Source organism: Triticum aestivum, chromosome 5A (genome assembly GCF_018294505.1).
Source record: "Triticum aestivum cultivar Chinese Spring chromosome 5A, IWGSC CS RefSeq v2.1, whole genome shotgun sequence".
Lineage (NCBI taxonomy): Eukaryota > Viridiplantae > Streptophyta > Magnoliopsida > Poales > Poaceae > Triticum > Triticum aestivum.
Window position 1 is genome coordinate 678,181,429 of NC_057806.1, and position 10,879 is coordinate 678,192,307.

A 10,879-nucleotide genomic window follows, 5' to 3' on the forward strand; every position below is an offset into this window, starting at 1 on the left:
ATAATATTCCAGATTCTTTAAAGATTATACCATTGCCACTAATTCATTCCTTCTTAGAAAACTTTTCTTACAAAAATTCCACTATTATATGCTTATTTTTGCATATTATACAAAATGACAATTTATTGTCTGAAAATTTTGTCATTATTTGTTTAAAATAATCGCTTTTTTCTTAAAGGATAATACCAATGTCAGTAATTCATTTTTCTCAGGAAAACATCATTTTTTCTTGTGTACATGCACACACAATTACTATACAATATGTGTGTAAATTATATTGGAGTGTGAAAACTGCAATATTATACACTTATTCTTTGCGTGTTGTAAAAAGTGCAATTTCATTGTAAAGTTTTGTGAGAGTGATAGCAATGGCACTAATTCATTCTCTCTTAGAAAACTTTATTACTTTGATTTTGTTTTAGTTTTTGTTTCATTTTCTTTCTTCTTATAAAGGATAATACCGATATCACTAATTCATTCTACCTTAGAAAGCTTTGTTTTTTTTTCTTTACCTATTTATTTTTATTTTGTCTTATGTCTTACAAGGTATCGGGTATGTTTCGGTTATGTTTCATACTAAGCCCAAGTATATGGTGGTCTTCTGTTTTGTGATTGCAAAGGGGCAAGTGCTTAGGTCTATCCTTTTGTTTTTGTTTCTTTCTTCAGAAAGGGTAGTAGTCTGCCTTAGATTCTCTCTTCTCTACAAAGCCTTCTGTCCATGTGTTATTTTGCTTTTTTCTTTCTTTCTTCGGGAAGGCTAGTAGACTACCTAAAATTCTTCTTTATTAGAAAACCTTCTATGCAACAGGTTGCCTCAAGAAATTTCTTCTCCAGAAATCATCCGTCTACTACCACCACCTTTCTCTATGTTTTTTTATTCAATTTCAATGATCCATGCATTGTTTTTTACAAGATAATTAGTCTTGCGTGTTCGTTTTTCAATTTCTATGACCAATGTCACTAATTCATTCCTTCTTAGAAAACTATTTTTTATGAAAAATCTACTACTTGATGCTTATTCTTGCATATTATTAAAAATCAAAATCTTTGTAAATTGTCTGAAATTTTTGCCATTATTTGTTTTAAAAGTCATACATTTGAAATGTTTGACCATTTTTTAAAATGTCATGAATATTTATTTATTTGAATGGTGCAAAATATTTTAAAATTGCCAAAACATTTTCCTCACATTGTATAAACATTTCTAAGTCTGACACGGACATATTTTTAAAATGCGCGATTTTTCTAATGTCATCATGACGTCCTTGATCTTGAGCCGTAGACGTACGTTTTCTCATTTCAGAGTGCACGTCAAACCTTACCCCCAATGGCGGCGACGACGGGGTGGCCCTTCCAACGGCTTCCGCGCACACAGGTCCCTCCACGTAGAATGAATGGCAGAGGCACACGCCGGTGGCGAGCGGCAGAAAATTTGGCCATCTCAGTGGCTTCGACTTCCTCGGGTTGGGCGGGACGACCGATCGACGCCTCGATCGGCGACACCGTCACGCTGCTCGCCGGCATCACTGACCGCCTCTCCCCGCTCAGCAACCAACTGCGCGGGCATGGCGGCCGTCGCCCTGCTGCGCTCGTCCACCAGCAAGCAAACAGGTCGCCATGACATGCCATCCAGCAACGCCGCGCTCGTCGCCGCCGTGCTGTCCACTCCAGCCCACCAGCTTGGAGTACCTCTCGTAAATAAAACAAGAAAAAAGGACGTCCCGCATGCTTAATGGAATTCGTTCGTGATTAGTGAATGTTTTCATTAATCTTTTTGGATTTTTAGGACGATCGCGTACCTGGCCGGGACACTCCATCGATCGCGCCAAGGAAATATCCGTGCACGCGCCCGCCCGCCCGCCCGCGAGATATTTCCCCGCGACGCCGGAAAAAGCCCAGACACTTAGATTGGCGGCCGCTTTTGCCCTCACTCCCCTCCCATAATACCTGCAGAAATAGCATCACATACGTGTGTGCGGCTCATTCATTCATCCTCTCCCTGCTCCCATCCGTTGCCCTGCTACTATTTCTATCCCACTCCCGGCCGAATCCCAGATCCATTCCTTCATCGGTTCCTTCATCGGTCAAGGCGGCCATCGGCATTGCCCAGGTAACAACTAGTTCCGTGTTTCCATTGCTACGATATGCAGCTCCGTGGTGTTTGATCGTTCTTTCTTTCACAGGGTAACCAGATTACAGACTTGATGTCGGCGGGCTGGACGGATGAGAGGCACGGGACTTATATAAGGTCCTTGGAAGCTTCTTTCGTCCGTGATCAACTCTACAAACACTTGCTTCCATCGAGCAATGAGGTGGAGCCAGGGCCTTCTAGCCCTTCTCCTCTAAAAAATGATCAACTCCACAACCACGCGCACGCTGCCAAAAACAAAGATTCGGGTACCAATGGGTTCAAGGTTCTCCAAGGTGGAGTGTGGAGGAAAGTCGAGTTTAAGAGGAGGACCAATGCTTGTGCTCAAGTCCGGCCCGAACAGCGCCTGCCTGAAAGCCCCTGGATTCAGCATTTCATACCGGCCGGTGGCTGCAGCAGCCGTGCAGGCGGTGATAGGTGTAAGACAATAGGCTTTAGGGGGAACCGGCACAACCCTCTAGGGGTGGCCTATCACATATATATATAATGAGGTGGTATACAACGTTACAATATACACATGTAAATACAGTCTAACACCCTCCCTCAATCTTAGCCACTTTCTAATGAATCTAGAAGGGTAAGATTGCGCCTGCAAGTCTCAAACTGTGGCAAAGGCAATGGCTTGGTGAAGATGTCAGCAAGTTGATCCTTGGAAGAAATAAACTTGATCTGTAGTTGCTTCTGAGAGACACGTTCACGCACAAAGTGATAGTCAACTTCAATGTGTTTCGTTCGGGCATGGAATACCGGATTTACAGAAAGGTATGTAGCACCGATGTTATCACACCAAAGAACAGGAGGCTGTGATTGGGGTATACTTAACTCCTGAAGCAAGGACTGTACCCAGATGATCTCTGATGTGGCATTGGCCACAGCCTTATACTCAGCCTCAGTACTGCTACGCGAGACAGTAGCCTGTTTCCGAGCACTCCAGGCAATCAGGTTAGAGCCAAAGAAGACAGCATAACCCCCCGTGGATCGCCTGTCATCCGGATTGCCAGCCCAGTCTGCATCAGAATATGCTGAAAGACAACCAGAGTCAGACGGTCGAATATGCAAACCATGAGCCACCGTGAAACGAATATAGCGCAAAATCCGCTTAACAGCAGACCAATGAGTGTCACGGGGTGACTGCAGATACTGGCAGACTCGGTTAACAGCATAGGAAATGTCTGGTCGCGTGATCGTCAAGTACTGGAGCCCACCAACAATACTCCTGTACTCTGTCGCATCAGAAGAAGAAAGAAGCACACCATCAACAGCATTGAGCTTATCAGTGGTAGACATGGGTGTAGTCGTCGGTTTGCACTTAAGCATCCCAGCTCGCTGCAACAAATCCAGAGAGTACTTCTTCTGCGTCATAACAAGGCCAGCAGCACGAGAAGTAACCTCCACACCAAGAAAGTAATGAAGCTTCCCAAGGTCCTTGACCGCAAAATCAGCACCAAGTGAGCGAACAAGCGCAGTAGCAGCCGACTGAGAGGAGCTGACCAAAATGATATCATCTACATAGACCAACAAATACATAGTAACCTCAGGCCTTTGAAGAAGAAACAATGAGGAGTCAGCAGTTGATGATGCAAAACCATGAGCACGAAGAGCCATTGCAAGACGAGCATGCCAAGCACGAGGAGCCTGCTTCAGACCATAAATTGCCTTGGACAGACGACAAAGATGATCAGGGCGATCCGGATCAGAGAAACCCGGAGGCTGGCGCATGTAAACCTCCTCCGCCAAGACACCATGAAGAAAAGCATTTTGAACATCAAGCTGACGAAGAAACCAACCTCGAGTAACAGCCAGAGAGAGAAGAAGTCTGATGGTAGTAGGCTTGACCACTGGACTGAAGGTGTCTTCATAGTCAAGTCCAAAACGCTGTCGAAAACCACGAGCAACCAGACGAGCCTTATAGCGCTCAATGGACCCATCAGAATGCCTCTTTACTTTGAAAACCCATTTGGAATCAATGACATTTACCCGTGATTGTGGAGGAACAAGAGTCCATGTCTGATTGTGAAGAAGCGCTTGATACTCCTGCTCCATGGCCTCTCTCCAATGAGGAATGCGCATAGCAGCTTGACGTGCGTGGCTCAGAGGATGGATCTGCGAGAGCAGCAGACATGCACGCCGCTAACCAAGCAACTGTGCCATCGTGACGCTGCTTAGGCTGAAAAATGCCACTCCGACTGCGCGTATGTGGACGTAGAGCAGCAGCAGGAGCCGGCGGAGGCGAAGGTGACGGAGACGTGACGATCGCCGGAGATGCAGGAATCACCTCAGGCGAGCTCGGGACAGACGACTCCGGGCTGCATGGCGAAGACTGGCCCGACGACAGGGGCTCAGAGGCCATGGGCGAACCGAGAGTGGGCGAGGCCAGCTCCGGTGACACCGGCCCAGACAGCCTTGGCGAGGCGAGAGCAGGCGAGGCCGGCCCTGGTGAGAAGGGCCCAGACACCCTGGGCGAGGCAGGGGCGGGCGAGGCTAGGCCTGGTGATGACTGCCCCGACGCCCTGGGCGAGACGGGGACCGAGGAGGCCGGCCCAGTCGGCGGGGTTGCAGGGCGCGACGATGGCGAAGGCAGCCCAGAAGCCAGAGGCGACCGGGCCAAGACGTCGATCGGCCGTGCATGAGCACGGAAACCGAGGCCATGCAGGGGCGCCATGTGCTCCTCATGCACAACAGAAGGTGCCGAGAATGAAGGCGATGGCGACGAAGAGGAAGATGGCACTTCCAGAATCTCCAAACGAGCCCCACGACCAGTGCCTGCACCATGGTTAGGCAACAATAGAGGAGAATATGCAACATCGTCAAATTGGTCAGAAGCAACAGAGGATGAATGCATGACAGGTGGCTCGGTAGTGGACACAGGGAGTTTGGCAAAGGGAAAAACATGCTCATCAAACACAACATCCCGAGAGATGTAGACACGATTAGTGGGCACATAAAGACATTTGTATCCTTTATGAAGAGAGCTATAACCAAGAAAAACACACTTCTTGGAACGAAACTCGAGCTTACGCTTGTTATATGGACGGAGATGGGGCCAGCAAGCACACCCAAACACCTTGAGAAAGGTGTAGTCCGGTTGTTCATTAAGGAGAACTTCAATGGGAGTCTTCATATTCAAAACACGAGTGGGAGTACGATTGATGAGAAAACATGCAGTGGTGAAAGCATCACTCCAAAAACGAAACAGAACAGATGCATGGGCCAAAAGAGTCAGACCAGCTTCAACAATGTGACGATGCTTACGTTCTACTGAACCATTCTGCTGATGTGTATGTGGACATGCTAAACGGTGAGTGATCCCAAGCGACTGAAAGAAGGAGTTGAGCTTGCGATACTCGCCACCCCAGTCCAACTGAACATGAACAATTTTGTGCTTGAGAAGGCGTTCAACATGTTTTTGGAACTGAACAAAAATGTCAAACACATCAGATTTACGTTTGATAAGATAAAGCCAGGTAAAGCGGCTGTAAGCATCAACAAAACTGATATAGTAATTATGACCACTAACAGAAGTCTGAGCAGGACCCCATACATCTGAAAACACAAGTTCTAAAGGATGTTTCACCTCACGACTGGACTCCGAAAAAGGAAGTTGATGACTCTTCCCCTGCTGACAAGCATCACACACTGCTACATCTTTATTACTAGACACACTAGGAAGCTCATGACGACGCAAAACATGCCGGACAATAGGTGTGGCCGGGTGACCAAGACGAGCATGCCACTGTGACGGAGATACCCGAACTCCACTGAAGACACGAGCGACGCCAGGATGCTCCAGACGATAGAGACCTTGGCAGAGCCGCCCACTAAGAAGAATGTCCCTCGTGCCCCGATCCTTAATAAAAAGATCAAAAGGATGAAATTCACAAAGCACATTATTATCACGAGTGAGTTTAGGAACTGAAAGAAGATTACATGTCACAGATGGAACTCGAAGAACATTGCGAAGTTGAAGACTCCTATTGGCATGTCTAGTGAGAAGTGATGCTTGACCAATATGAGAGATGTGCATACCTGCTCCATTGGCGGTGTGGATCTTGTCGGAGCCATGGTAAGGTTCACGAGTGTGAAGCTTCCCCATCTCACTGGTCAGGTGCTCTGTCGCCCCAGAGTCCATGTACCAGTGGGGATCAATGGAGTAGGACTGAGTGTGTCCCTGTGGCTTCTGCGGCAGCGGACGATCAGCCATGGCGACCCGACGAGCAAAGTTGCGTGTATCCTTCCCGTCATTGCCGAGACCAAGAAAACCCCGCTGGAAGCGCTTGTGACACTTCGAGGCCCAGTGCCCATCGCGACCACAAAGCTGGCACACACGTGGACCGCCAGCCCCTGGTAGCGTCACAGTAGGAGGAGGGGCCGAGGCGGGTGGTGGTGACTGCCCCGAAGGAGCCCTGGATGAAGCAGAGGAGCGACCACCCTTGGTGGCGGCGTTTGCCGAGAGGGCGCCGTTGCCCCTGGATCGGCGCGTCTCGACTCGTTGCTCAGTAAGCAGGAGGCGTGAAAAGACCTCGTGTGCTGGCATGGGCGTGGAGTTGCCCCTCTCATTGATGATCTCGACTAGGGCGTCATACTCCTCATCAAGACCATTGACAATAAACGAGTTGAACTCGGAGTCGGTGAGGGGCTGTCCAATGAAGGCCAGCGTGTCGGCGAGACTCTTGACTTTGTTGTAGAACTCAGTGGCGGTGGAGTCAAGCTTCTGACACTCCCCAAGTTGGCGACGGAGCCCAGATACACGAGCCTGCGACTGTGCCGCAAACGAGCGCCCAAGAATAGTCCATGCCTCGTGGGACGTCTTGGCGAAGACAACAAGCCCAGCAACGGCCGGAGAGAGCGACCCCTGGATGGAGGAGAGGTTCGCCTGATCCTGCCCTGTCCAGACACGGTGAGCCGGATTATAGACCGGACCGTGCACGCTGTCAACCAGCGCAGGAGGGCAAGGGAGAGAGCCGTCGACATAGCCAAGCAGATAGTGACTCCCAAGAAGCGGAAGAACCTGCGCGCGCCAGAAGATGTAATTGTCCGACGACAACTTGATGGTGATGAGATAGCCGAAGTGAAACGGCGGCGGCGGCTGCGATCCCATCGAGGAGACTGGCTGAGGTGAGACCACCGTGGAGACAGTCAGAGGGGCAGCCGGCGCGGTGACAGAGGGCGCGATGGCCGCGGTTGACGCCGCGAAGCCTGCCAGCGCGACGTCCTCCGCCACCAGCGGCGCGGTGGCCGAGGGCGCGACAGCCGCGGTTGACGGGGCGGCGGCGGTGTGGGCCACAAGCGCCTGCCCGGGCGAAGTAGCAGCCGGCGGGAGCGCGAAGAGGGAGCCGACGCTCCGTGTCCCGATCGGCGCCTGAAGGGAGGCGGCATCCAGCGGCCTCGAGAGAAGTGCCGCGAGGGAGGCCGGCAGAAAACCGGTGGCGGTGGAGCCGGACGCAGCGGCGGACGTCATAGCAGTCGGGCGACGGCGACGGCGGGCGCGGCGGCGGCGGCGGCGGCGGCGGCGGCGACGGCGGCGGTTTAGGGTTTTTAGGCGGAAGCGGACGTAACCTAGCGTGATACCATGTAAGACAATAGGCTTTGGGGGGAACCGGCACAACCCTCTAGGGGTGGCCTATCACATATATATATAATGAGGTGGTATACAACGTTACAATATACACATGTAAATACAGTCTAACAATAGGGCAGAAACTTCAGTAAGTGGTCGGGAATCGGGTATCCGTACTATCCCTGGGAGCACCCCGTTGTGCCATGGAAGGGATGGGAGCTTGCAAGGGAGAAGACCTTCTCGATGAACAAGCAGGTAACTAGCTCAGTTACCTCATCTAGCGTTTGGTTCATCATCATACACTCTGACACACATATGTTTTTGTAGCATTAGCTGATTTCATGGAAGAAGCGTCAACGTAGAAAAATGTCACTTGTGCTTAAGCAACAAGATATTGTATGGTTCTTTTCTATTTGATTTTACCCATGTTATCCCTAAGCTGATAACAGATGGTTATGGACGCTGTCGAGTTCTGGTAGTAACCATGTTCTCAAGCAGCATCCTGTGGTGAACTAAATTTCGGATGCCATGTTTCTCTCTGCTGAGATCTATGATCGGAACTTTGCTGACGACGAGGCACAAGTTGACGCAGAATCAAGGAAATTAAGCACGTACCGCGCCCGAATGATTAAGCGAATTTACAGGATTAGTTAACATAGTTTGTTGCAAGCGTTGAGAAAAGCAACACACCCAAAGAGCCTGTTTGCTACCTCAAGACCTGTTGGAATTTGGGAGCGATGATGCTCTGAAGTAAAGCATGGAAGAGTATTTCTCGGAACATGTGCAACCAGTGAGCACTGGAGGAGTCAAGTGTTCACGAGTTAACAAATTAGACTCTGGTTATGTATCTCTCTTTTGCACGATTGTATTCCACTCTAGTGCCCCATAATGAGGATCAATAGGTCACTCACTACTTATTAGCATAGCAGTCGATAGTAAATTAGTAATATTTCTTCTTTTTTTGGGTGTCAACCTTTATGTTTGCTCACTCTCACGGAGGTGCTGCTCATAGAGATAACTACATGACACCCCGCTCATTGCCGCCTGAATTGGCTGCGATATATATATTTTCATGAGCTTGGATTGTATGAACATGAATATTTGAAATGGTAATATAATAAATATGTTTGATCATATCCTATTTGCACTCAGTTAGCGTTAGGGAGTTTGAGAAAAAAGCCCGCAGAAGTTTATGAGAGAAGATAACGAGCATGAAGGACACATGCATTGATGCATGCATGCAATTAATTTCTAAAGCTTATTGGGTAATGAGGTGGCATAGTTAGATATGCTCTACAATAGTTACCCGTGGCTAGCTGTTTAGATGTACTCCCTCCGTTTCTAAATATAAGACCTTTTAGAGATTCCACCATTGACTACATACGGAGCAAAATGAGTGAATCTACACTCTAAAATATGTTTATATACATCCATATGTTGTTTATAGTGGAATCTTATTAAGGTCTTATATTTAGGAACGGGGGGATAGAAGATATGTGCTCATAGGGATTGCGAAAAAAAAGTGGTTTGGTTTGTTTTCTTTTCCCCTTTTCATCTTTTGCCCCATGTACAATTTCCTGCTTATCCTTTGAAACAAAACAGTTTAGCCATATATAAGTTGCTTGTTAAATTTGGGTAGGTCGTTTTTCTGACAATTGATTCTTTTGTCAAGATTCGTGTTGTCTTTTCTTCCCCTTGTGTTGTTTTCATGACTTCTTCGACCGAATTTTGATTTGGCCTCGTTCCAGGGTTAGTCTATTTTCTTATTGGGGGTGAAGCCCGTTACCAGTTGCCTATTTTTCCCGTCTATTTTTATGTGTTTTAGTTTTCTTCTTTTGTCGATTTTTTTTCTTGATGGATATTTCTGGGATGTTGAGTGAATGTAAACATATACGCACAAGTAATATACAATGAGTGTGTAAATTGTACTACATTGCTAAAATTGTAATATTATATCCTTATTCTTTATACATATTACCAAAAGTGTAATTCTAGTTATCAATGCCACTAATTTTTTTCTTCCTTCAAAAACTTAATATTTTTATTTCATTTTCTTTCTTCTTTAAGGGTTATACCAATATCACTAATTCATTTCTTCTTATAATTTTTTTAGACCAAAATTCCTGTATTATATGATTATTCTTACATATTATAAATAATCATAATTTATTTGTATGTTGTGTGAAAAAATCATCATTATTATAAAATATTCACTTAAAATAACTTCTTATTTATTTTGTGTATATACTGGAGCGCAAAAATTGCGCTATCATATGATTATTCTTTGCATATTAAAAAAGTACAATCACTGTGCAAAGTTGCGCAAGAAGTGTTATTTCAAAAAAATTCCCCTTCTTAACCTATGCGACTAATCCATTCTTCCTTACGAAACTTTATTATTACTGTTATTGCAGTTTTTGTTTCATTTTCTTTCTTCTTAATGAGTGATACCAATGCTACCAAGTCATTCTTCCTTAGAAACTTTATTTTTATCTTTTGTATGTTGTCTTGCAGGGTATAGCTTAAGTTTCTGTTATGTTTCGTACTAAGCCCATGTATCTGGTGGTCTTCTGTTTTGTGGTTGTAATGGGTCGAGTACTTAAGTTTATATGTTAATGTGTTTTGTTTCTTTATTCAGAAAGGGTAGTAGGTTGGTGGTTGTCTTAGATTCTTTCTTCTCTTGAAAGCCTTCTGTCTGTGAGTAGGGCGTTTTGGTGCCCAGGCTCATCTGCATTCGGTTAGAAAAAATTCGTAAAAAATTCAAAACAAATTCGAAAAATTCCAAATAAATTTTGTGTGATAGAAAATTTGATGCATGAGGCCTGCTCCAAATTTTAAGTCATTTGTACATATGAGCAGCTCTCAGCAAAAAAGACAAATCGGGCCAAAATAGTACATGAACAGTAAACATTTTTACATACCTCCAATTTGTCTCTTTTGCTGAGAGCTGCTCATATGTCCAAACGACTTGAAGTTTGGAGCGGGTCTCACGCATCAAATTTTCTACCACACAAATTTTATTTGGATTTTTTTAAATTTTTCTAGTATTTATTTTGATTTTTTTTCACCGGTGCGAGTGCAGATGAGCTCGGGTGCAGAAATGGATTTTCGTCTGTCGAGTCCATCTGTTATTTTGTTTTGTTTCTTTCCTCAGGAAGGCTAGTAGGCTTGTT

At 46.3% G+C, this 10,879-nt stretch overlaps 1 pseudogene; it reads left to right on the forward strand.

Moving 5' to 3' along the window:
- The first annotated feature begins 1,565 nt into the window (after positions 1-1,565).
- LOC123101788 (uncharacterized) lies at positions 1,566-8,360 on the forward strand (annotated as a pseudogene).
- Positions 8,361-10,879: the final 2,519 nt, after the last annotated feature.